At 39.7% G+C, this 9,069-nt stretch overlaps 1 non-coding gene across 1 annotated transcript; it reads left to right on the top strand.

Annotated features, from left to right (window-relative positions):
- The first annotated feature begins 8,729 nt into the window (after positions 1-8,729).
- On the top strand, positions 8,730-8,836 carry LOC148297636 (small nucleolar RNA R71). The gene has a single exon (XR_015833274.1). It is a non-coding gene; the product is annotated as a small nucleolar RNA R71 (small nucleolar RNA).
- Positions 8,837-9,069: the final 233 nt, after the last annotated feature.

Genomic DNA, 9,069 nt, shown 5'->3' with positions numbered 1-9,069 from the left:
GTTAGTCTTTTGAGCTGGAAAGAATTTCTGCAAAAACTTATTAGAAAGCTCATCCCAAGTACGAATTGAAGCATTAGGCAAAGAGTATAACCATGACTTAGCCTTATCTTTTAAACTGAATGGGAATAGCCTCATCTTAATTTGCTCATCATCAAGTCCTTGAATTTTGATTGTAGCACATATTTCAAAGAATTGCTTAACATGCATGTAAGGATCCTCAGTGGTATTACCATAATAAGTTGGAAGAAGATGAATCATACCACTTCTAAGCTCAAACCTGTCAATTGTGAGTTGAGGATAGACGATGCACGAAGGTTGATCAGTGACTTTGGGGATGGAAAATTCACGCAGGGGTTTCCTAGGTTGGACAACAAGCGCACCACCTCCTTCATCATTATTGTTGTTGTTTGGAATCTCTGCCATCTTGCTTGAACCTTCAGATTCGTAGCTCTCAGATTCAGCACTTAAAGAACTATAATTCCTCCTCAAACCAACACGTACAGCAAAAGTTCCTGGTGAAATTGGCTCAGAATCAGATTCGGACATATATGCACACACAAGAAACCAATTAGTGCCTTCAAATGGAGATAACAACTAAAAAGAAAAACAGAATACAGAAATAAAAACCAACGAAAACAAAAACAAAAACACTCAAAGTAATCTAACTATAGCACCATCGTTACCGGTTCCCCGGCAACGGCGCCAAAAACTTGTTGAGCCTATTCCTAACAACTAAAATGAGTTATTAAAAATAGAAACTTCAATTCTCGCAAGTGCACGAACCATTTATAGTATAGCTTATGAAATACGAGGTCGATCCCACGGAGAATGGTAACTTGGTTGCAAGTTAAACTACTTAGAATGATGGAAAAACTGAAAACAAAGAAACAAACTAACTAACAATTGGCAAGGTCTAGGACAGAATCCTAGCACCACACACGCACTCGAATGGGGGGTTTTTGTTGTTTAAATGAAAACAAGAGAATGAAATGGAAGTGCTGGAAGTAAACAATGGCAGCAATGAACAAGTTGTGAAACAATGATTGAGAAGTGTTAGAGCCTTGGAATCTACCACTAGTCTTCCTATCCAAGTTATGAATGCATAGAAATTGACTCAAGCTTCATTAACAATAGATTATCGCATACAAGCCTATGGTATCTAGGTGCAGGATGCATGATTCTCCTAAGGCATGTAATTGTGCATGGTATCTACACAACACGTGATCTCTAATATGCAACCTAAGCATGGTATCTACTTAGAATAAAGCATATAAGAGTCATTAAGTTCCTTGAGAATATGATAATCACACAAGTCCTAGAACATGGTATCTGTCCTAGTCAACCTATGGTTATTAACCCCTTGAATGATTCTTAGGCCATTCATGTGTTGCTTGTGAAAGGAGAGTAGAATTGGTGAATCTAAACCCCTTCCCAACCTGTGCTAGATGCATAAAATCCTAGTTAGCTACTCCAAGAAAACATACATCAAGCACATAATAAGCTGGAGATTAACAACTTGATAATGAAAGCAAGGAAATCAATTAACTATGAAATCATCCATAACATTGAATATTCATGACTAGGGCTTCATCCTAAGCCCTAACAAAATGGATTAGTTAAACATAATTATGAATACAGAAGATAAGAAATACATAGGTAGAATAAAGAGAATAGAAGAACTAGCTGGTGGCAGCAAGGTAGTTTCCAGGACAGCTCCCAGCTCTCCCTCCTTTGCAGCTAGCTCTCTCTCTCTCTCTTTGTGGTGAATCTGAATGTGTGTATGGAAGTAATGGATGAAGTGAATTGTGTCTGGGATGTGGAATGGAAGTGGTATTTATAGGGAGAAGGAAAGGGGAATTCTGAATTGAATATGACTAATGCATACAACACTTGTATTTAGATAATCAGAATTGGTTGCTGCACTAATAAATCCCACCAGCAGCCATAGGTCATCTTCATGTCAGCATGATCAAGCATCCATCCAGAAACCAATAGCTCATGCCTAGCTCACCATGACCAAGCATCCATCAGCTCATCCTCATGTCAGCATGATGTGTATTTTGATGGGCTCACGGATTGGGTTTGGCTGAATCCAAATATGACTTTAAGATATCCATTTTGAAGTTCAGAATGTCTCTGATCCAACCACACAAGTATTGGCCCAATCCAAGCTCGGATGAAGAAGATAAGTCCGAAATGAACTTCTAACTCAATATCCAGTTTTTGCACGTTTTGCACCATTTTGCTTCAAAAGCAATCTCTTGCTGCCTTCAACCTATAGAACACACAAACATAGGTAAGTGACTTGAAATAAAGAGAAACTAAACAAAATTACTAAGTAACGAAGGCATGCAAATGTGTGAAATTATGAACTTATCAAATACCCCCAAACTTAGACTTTGCTAGTCCTCGAGCAAACAAAATAAAACTACAACTTAGAAAACAGAAAATAAGCAGCTAGCCTTCCAAACAATATCCTCAAAGAATCATCAAAGTATATGGTTCCAAAGAAACACAACAATCACAATCTAAGTTCCACACATGATTCAAGAGTGTGCAAAGCTTACAATGACATCCTTAAGTGTAGTGTGTGAATGCCAAATCAGAACAACACCTGCAACTCAAATAAGTACATGCGCACACACTTAAAGCACAATCAAGAATTTCGAGCCCCATAAGCTCATTATGAAATCAGCTCTCCACAGTAATACCACACATTACCAAGGATCAAAAGGACTTTACAAGGGTTGTAATGAGGCTTAGGGTAGTGGTTGAATGAAAGAGGAGACATGGAGATATAACAACATTTTGAGCACAACTAAAGCATAGGTAAAAGCATGAGAGATTACTGAACTTTGTAACAAGCAAGGAACACATACATGAGCAGATTTTCAACATAATTTCAGCACCTTCAAATGTGTTATTTGGCCTAATTTTGTGGCTCTTTACCCTAGATCACCATGATCTTTCCTTATAACACCCTAGGGCCGTGACTACATTGGTCACACTTCATTACCTCTTTTGATTAGTTAACAATACCCCAAAACTTATTTCTTTTCAACACTTGGGTTACAGCACTAATGACTCACTTTTGCTCCAAAAACCTTGCAATCTTTATGACTCTCCTTTAAAGATAGCTTTAATTGCTCAAAGAATAGGTAAAGATAAGAAACAGAGATTTATTATGGTAGAAATGGTTTACACAAAGAAAGGCTTAACGTAGGCTCAAATGGATTGACTAGGGATGAATACATGTAGAGGGATGGTTAGAAAGGCTCAAACGATTTAAACATGGCCTAAATCACTTCCTAAGCATTGTATGGCAACAGAATGTCTCAAGAGATATTCAAATAAGTTCTAGAGCATGAAACCAAGATCATGAAATAAGCAGAATTGCATAACATCTCCAAGTAGCAAGAAATTGGACTAACTTGGCAAAGTGCTCAATAAGTGCAAGGATGGCATGCAAGACAAAGTTCACTCAGAATCACACATAGGCCTTAAACAATGACTATCAATTTCTGAAAAAACCATATTAGTATTAAATCCAAGTCTTATCATAGGTGTTTGGAAGGATAACGAAACAACACACAAAATCCTGCGTTATTAGACACTAGACACACTTAAAAATTTTAAAATTTGACAATAAAACAACATAACTGAATCCTTCCCCCCAAACTTAAATGAAACATTGTCCTCAATGTTTAGAGTATAAGAACAAGCAATGCCTCATAAATGAAAGGAAAGAAGATAAGGAAAAGACATAACCAAATGTTAGAGTTCAGAAAACAACTCCCCTTTGAAGCGATTAGGACGCAAGCAAGCTCCTTGCACGTTCTATCTTCTCCTCATCACCTTGGGTTGCCTCCCAAGAAGCGCTAAGTTTTATGTCTTCAGCCGGACGTCCAAACTTTGGTGAGCTTCAAGAGAGTGGTGGAGGCTCCTTGAGTGCTTGAGACTCAATATTGGCATCAAAGTTGGCATCAAAGTAAGGTTTCAACCGATGTCCGTTCACCTTGAAGGTGCTGCCATCCTTAATATTTTGAATCTCCACTGCGCCATGATCAAACACATTAGTAATAACAAAAGGGCCAATCCACCGAGAACGAAGCTTACCTGGGAAGAGCTTAAGGCGTGAATTGAATAAGAGAACCTTCTGCCCTTCCTCAAACGTCTTCCTAAGAATCTTCTTGTCATGATACTGCTTTGTTTTCTCCTTATAAAGCTTAGCGTTCTCATACGCCTCATGTCGCAACTCCTCCAACTCATTGAGTTGAAGCCTCCTCTTTTCACCAGCAGCTTTCATGTCAAAATTGAATGCCTTGATCGCCCAATAAGCCCTGTGCTCAAGCTCCACTGGTAAGTGACAAGGTTTACCAAAAACAAGTCTATATGGAGACATACCTATGGGGGTCTTATAAGCTGTCCTATAAGCCCACAATGCATCCTCCAAACGCATGTACCAATCCTTCCTTGTGGTGTTCACTGTCTTCTCAAGTATGTGCTTAATCTCCCTATTGCTTATCTCAACCTGCCCACTAGTTTGAGGATGGTAGGGTGTTGCCACCTTATGCTTGATTCCATACTTCTTCAAGAGTGCTGCAAAAGCTTGGTTAACAAAATGGGAGCCACCATCACTAATGATTGCTCTTGGTGTGCCAAACCTTGTAAAAATATTTCCTCTGAGAAAACTGATCACAATCTTAGCATCATTAGTTCTAGTGGCAATGGCTTCCACCCATTTGGAAACATAATCGACAGCAACTAATATATATTCAAATCCATAAGAAGTAGGAAAAGGGCCCATGAAATCAATTCCCCAAACATCAAATATATCAATGACTAAGATATTAGTGAGAGGCATCTGATTTCTAGCATGCAAATTACCCATCCGTTGGCATCTATCACATGAAGCACAAAATGTATAAGCATCCTTAAAAAGGGTAGGCCAAAAGAAACCTGATTGTAGCACTTTGTTGGCAGTCTTCTTTGCTCCAAAATGGCCTCCGCATGCATGGGAGTGACAAAACTCTAGAATGCTCTTAAAATCACCTTCAGGCACACACCTTCGAATTACTTGGTCCGGACAATGCTTGAATAGGTATGGATCATCCCAAAAGTAGTATCTTGCTTGTTTCCTAAGCTTGTCACGTTGGAATGTAGATAACCCTGTAGGGAGTTCGTTAGTGCATAAGTAGTTAACAATATCAGCAAACCAAGGCAATGGATTAAGAGAATTCAAAGCACAAATAGAGAAGAGTTGCTCATCAGGGAAGCTTTCACGCAATGGCAGTGAATCCTCCTCTTCATTAGATACATGCACCAATCTACTCAAGTGATCAGCCACCACATTCTCACTTCCTTTCTTATCTTTTATCTCCAAGTCAAACTCTTGCAACAAGAGGATCCATCTAATGAGGCGTGGCTTGGCATCCTTTTTAGCTAACAAGTATTTCAATGCTGCATGATCAGTGTAAACAATGACCTTGTTAGTAATCAAATAAGATCTGAACTTCTCTAAAGCAAATATGACAGCTAATAACTCCTTCTCTGTGGTGGAATAGTTGAGTTGGGCATCGTTGAGGGTTCTACTAGCATAGTAGATGGCATGTGGCTTCTTATCAACTCGCTGCCCCAAAACAGCTCCAACAGCATAATCTGAGGCGTCACACATCAGTTCAAAAGGCAAGCTCCAATCCGGTGGCATAATGATTGGGGCAGTTGTGAGCATCATTTTCAAAGCATTGAAAGCATTCTCACAGTTTTGATCAAACACAAAATCCATGTCCTTGGCAAGGAGATTGCACAAAGGCCTTGCAATCTTAGAAAAATCTTTAATGAAACGCCTATAGAAACCTGCATGGCCAAGGAAAGAACGTACTTCTTTGACAGAAGTAGGTGAGGGCATAGAAGCAATCAAATCAATCTTAGCTTTATCTACCTCAATTCCATTACTAGAGATGACATGACCAAGAACTATGCCTTGGTTAACCATAAAATGACATTTTTCCCAATTAAGCACAAGGTTATTTTGTTCACATCTAGCCAACACCTTAGATAAGTTATGCAAACATTGATCAAAAGAATCACCAAAGACAGAGAAGTCATCCATGAATACCTCAATAAACCTTTCTACCATGTCGGAGAAAATGCTCATCATGCACCTTTGGAAAGTGGCTGGGGCGTTGCAAAGACCAAAGGGCATCCTCCTATAAGCAAAAGTACCAAAGGGACATGTGAAGGTTGTCTTCTCTTGATCTTCTGGGGCTATGGCGATTTGGTTGTAACCTGAATATCCATCAAGGAAGCAATAGTGGCTATGGCCAGCCAATCTCTCAAGCATTTGATCAATAAATGGAAGAGGGAAGTGATCCTTGCTTGTTGCTGTGTTGAGCTTCCTATAATCAATGCAAACTCTCCAGCCCGTGGTCATCCGTGTTGGTACAAGCTCGTTTGCTTCATTCTTCACCACTGTGATACCTGATTTCTTGGGGACAACTTGTATTGGGCTCACCCATTTACTGTCAGAAATAGGGTAAATAATACCAACATCTAAAAGCTTCATTACTTCTTTCCTTACCACCTCCTTCATGTTTGGATTGAGACGTCTTTGGGCATCCCTCTTAGGCACTGCATTGTCCTCCAATAGTATCCTATGCATGCACGATGTTGGGCTTATGCCTTTGATATCTGCAATGCTCCATCCAATCGCAGTTTTGTGCTCTTTTAGAACCCTCAAAAGCTTCTTCTCATCATTTGGTTCGAGGTGTGAGGCAATGATAACAGGTAGAGTCTCACTCTCACCTAAATAAGCATATTTAAGGTGTGTTGGCAATTGCTTTAATTCCAACTCCGGTGCCTGCACAATAGAAGGTAAAACCTTATTAGTAGGTGCGAGTAAAGATTCAAATTGGTTTGCATACCTCTTTCCCACTTCTATGTAGCTATCCATGCTGCAAACAAGCTCAAGAAGTAAAGGAGAGATCACAGCCTCTAATCTGTCCACTTCTTCTTTCCTTATGCTTTGTGTGATGCATGCTTCAATAGGCTCCAAATAACTCATTGGCAGTGCTTCTTTCACCATATTATCAATTGCATCAAGCTGGAAAACTTCATGCTCATCACTTGGAAACTTGGAGGCTTCAAACACTTTGAATGCTATTGTCTCATCAAACACGTTCATAGTCAATGTACCCTTCTTCACATCAATAATTGCACCGGCAGTTGCCATGAATGGACGACCAAGAATGAGTGGTAACTGATTGTCATGAATTGGTGCTTCTTCCATTTCCAACACCAAGAAATCAGCTGGCAAAATCAGCTCTTCTACTTTCACCAAAACATCTTCTAGAATGCCCCTAGGGTACCTGATAGTTCTATCTGCCAATTGAATGCTCACAGATGTGGCTTGCAACTCACCAAGGTTAAGTTTCTCATAAACATGATATGGCATAAGGTTAATGGATGCACCAAGATCAAGCAAAGCTTTTTGAAACTTAAAATCACCAACTATACAAGGTATAGAAAATGAACCTGGATCCTTTAGCTTTGGAGGTAGCTTTCTTTGTAAGACTGCACTAACCTCTTCACTTAATGCAACCTGTTCATGCTCTTTGAATCTCCTCTTGTTAGTGCATAGATCCTTCAAAAATTTTGCATATTTTGGAATCTGAGCAATGGCATTGAGCAATGGGATGTTGATTTGCACTTTCTTGAATATTTCCATTATCTCATCCAAGCCTTGATCTTTCTTTGACTTTGATAACCTGCTGGGAAAGGGTGCAATAGGCCTAAAAGCATTAGATGAAATTGGAACTTGATTAGCATTAGATGATACCTTAGGGCCTGTGCTCTTTCCAAGAGAATTGAGGGGCTGTTTGGTGGAACCTGTGGGCTGCCCTTGTGGTGGCTGAATGATCTCCACGTTTTCTCCATCTTCTTGCTCTTCATTGGCATCTCCAACCTTATTATCAACTTGTTTACCACTTCTCAAGATGTGCACTGCTTTAACTTGCTCATGATGCCTTGGATTCACCTCCGTTTGGCTTGGAAAAGTTCCGGATGCTCTATTGCTCATGGAGGATGCAATCTGCCCAACTTGCACTTCTAGTTTGTTCACTGCATTTTGAAGATTCTGATTGGTTTGCATCTGTTGCCCCATGAACTTCTTGAACATGTCTTGCAATTCTCCCATTTGATCACCCCTTTGCTCTTGTACTTGTTGGGGAGCTTGCTGGAATTGCCTTTGTTGTATTTGAAATCCTGGGGGAGGTCCTTGAGATTGTTGCACATTTGAATTATTGCTCCACCTGAAATTAGGATGATTTCTCCACCCCGGATTGTATGTGTTTGAGTAAGGATCATTATGAGGATTCCTTCCTTGAAGGGCATTTGCTTGCTCTAGCATGTGCTTTGCAAAAGATTGGTCTTGAACTTCCTCTTTGCTTCCTAGAGGGCCAGTCACTGCCTGTTGAAGCAAAGAACACATAACATCAAGTTTTGCATTAATCTCATTATTAGTACTTACCTCAGAGACCACAGCTTTCATAGGAGCTCCTCTTCCTTTATTGTAGCTCCATTGTTGAGAGTTGGTACTCAAAGATTCAAAGAGAGTAAAAGCCTCATCTGCTGTTTTGTTCATCAGTCCTTCTCCACTTGTTGCATCTACCATCATCCTTTCGGAATCAAGCAAACCTTCATAGAAAGATTGCATTTGCATCCAACTCTCTATATTGTGGTGTGGGCAAGAACTCATCATCTCCTTGTACCTCTCCCAGCATTCATGAAAAGCTTCTCCTTCTCTTTGTGTGAAACCAAGAATTTCCTTTCTAATCTTGTTAGTCTTTTGAGCTGGAAAGAATTTCTGCAAAAACTTATTAGAAAGCTCATCCCAAGTACGAATTGAAGCATTAGGCAAAGAGTATAACCATGACTTAGCCTTATCTTTTAAACTGAATGGGAATAGCCTCATCTTAATTTGCTCATCATCAAGTCCTTGAATTTTGATTGTAGCACATATTTCAAAGAATTGCTTAACATGCATGTAAGGATCCTCAGTGGTATTACCAT

The sequence above is a fragment of the Prunus avium genome, chromosome 1, assembly GCF_965620075.1.
Source record: "Prunus avium chromosome 1, drPruAviu1.hap1.1, whole genome shotgun sequence".
Lineage (NCBI taxonomy): Eukaryota > Viridiplantae > Streptophyta > Magnoliopsida > Rosales > Rosaceae > Prunus > Prunus avium.
Note: the sequence above shows the minus strand (reverse complement) of the source record. Positions and strands in the feature narration are given on the sequence as shown.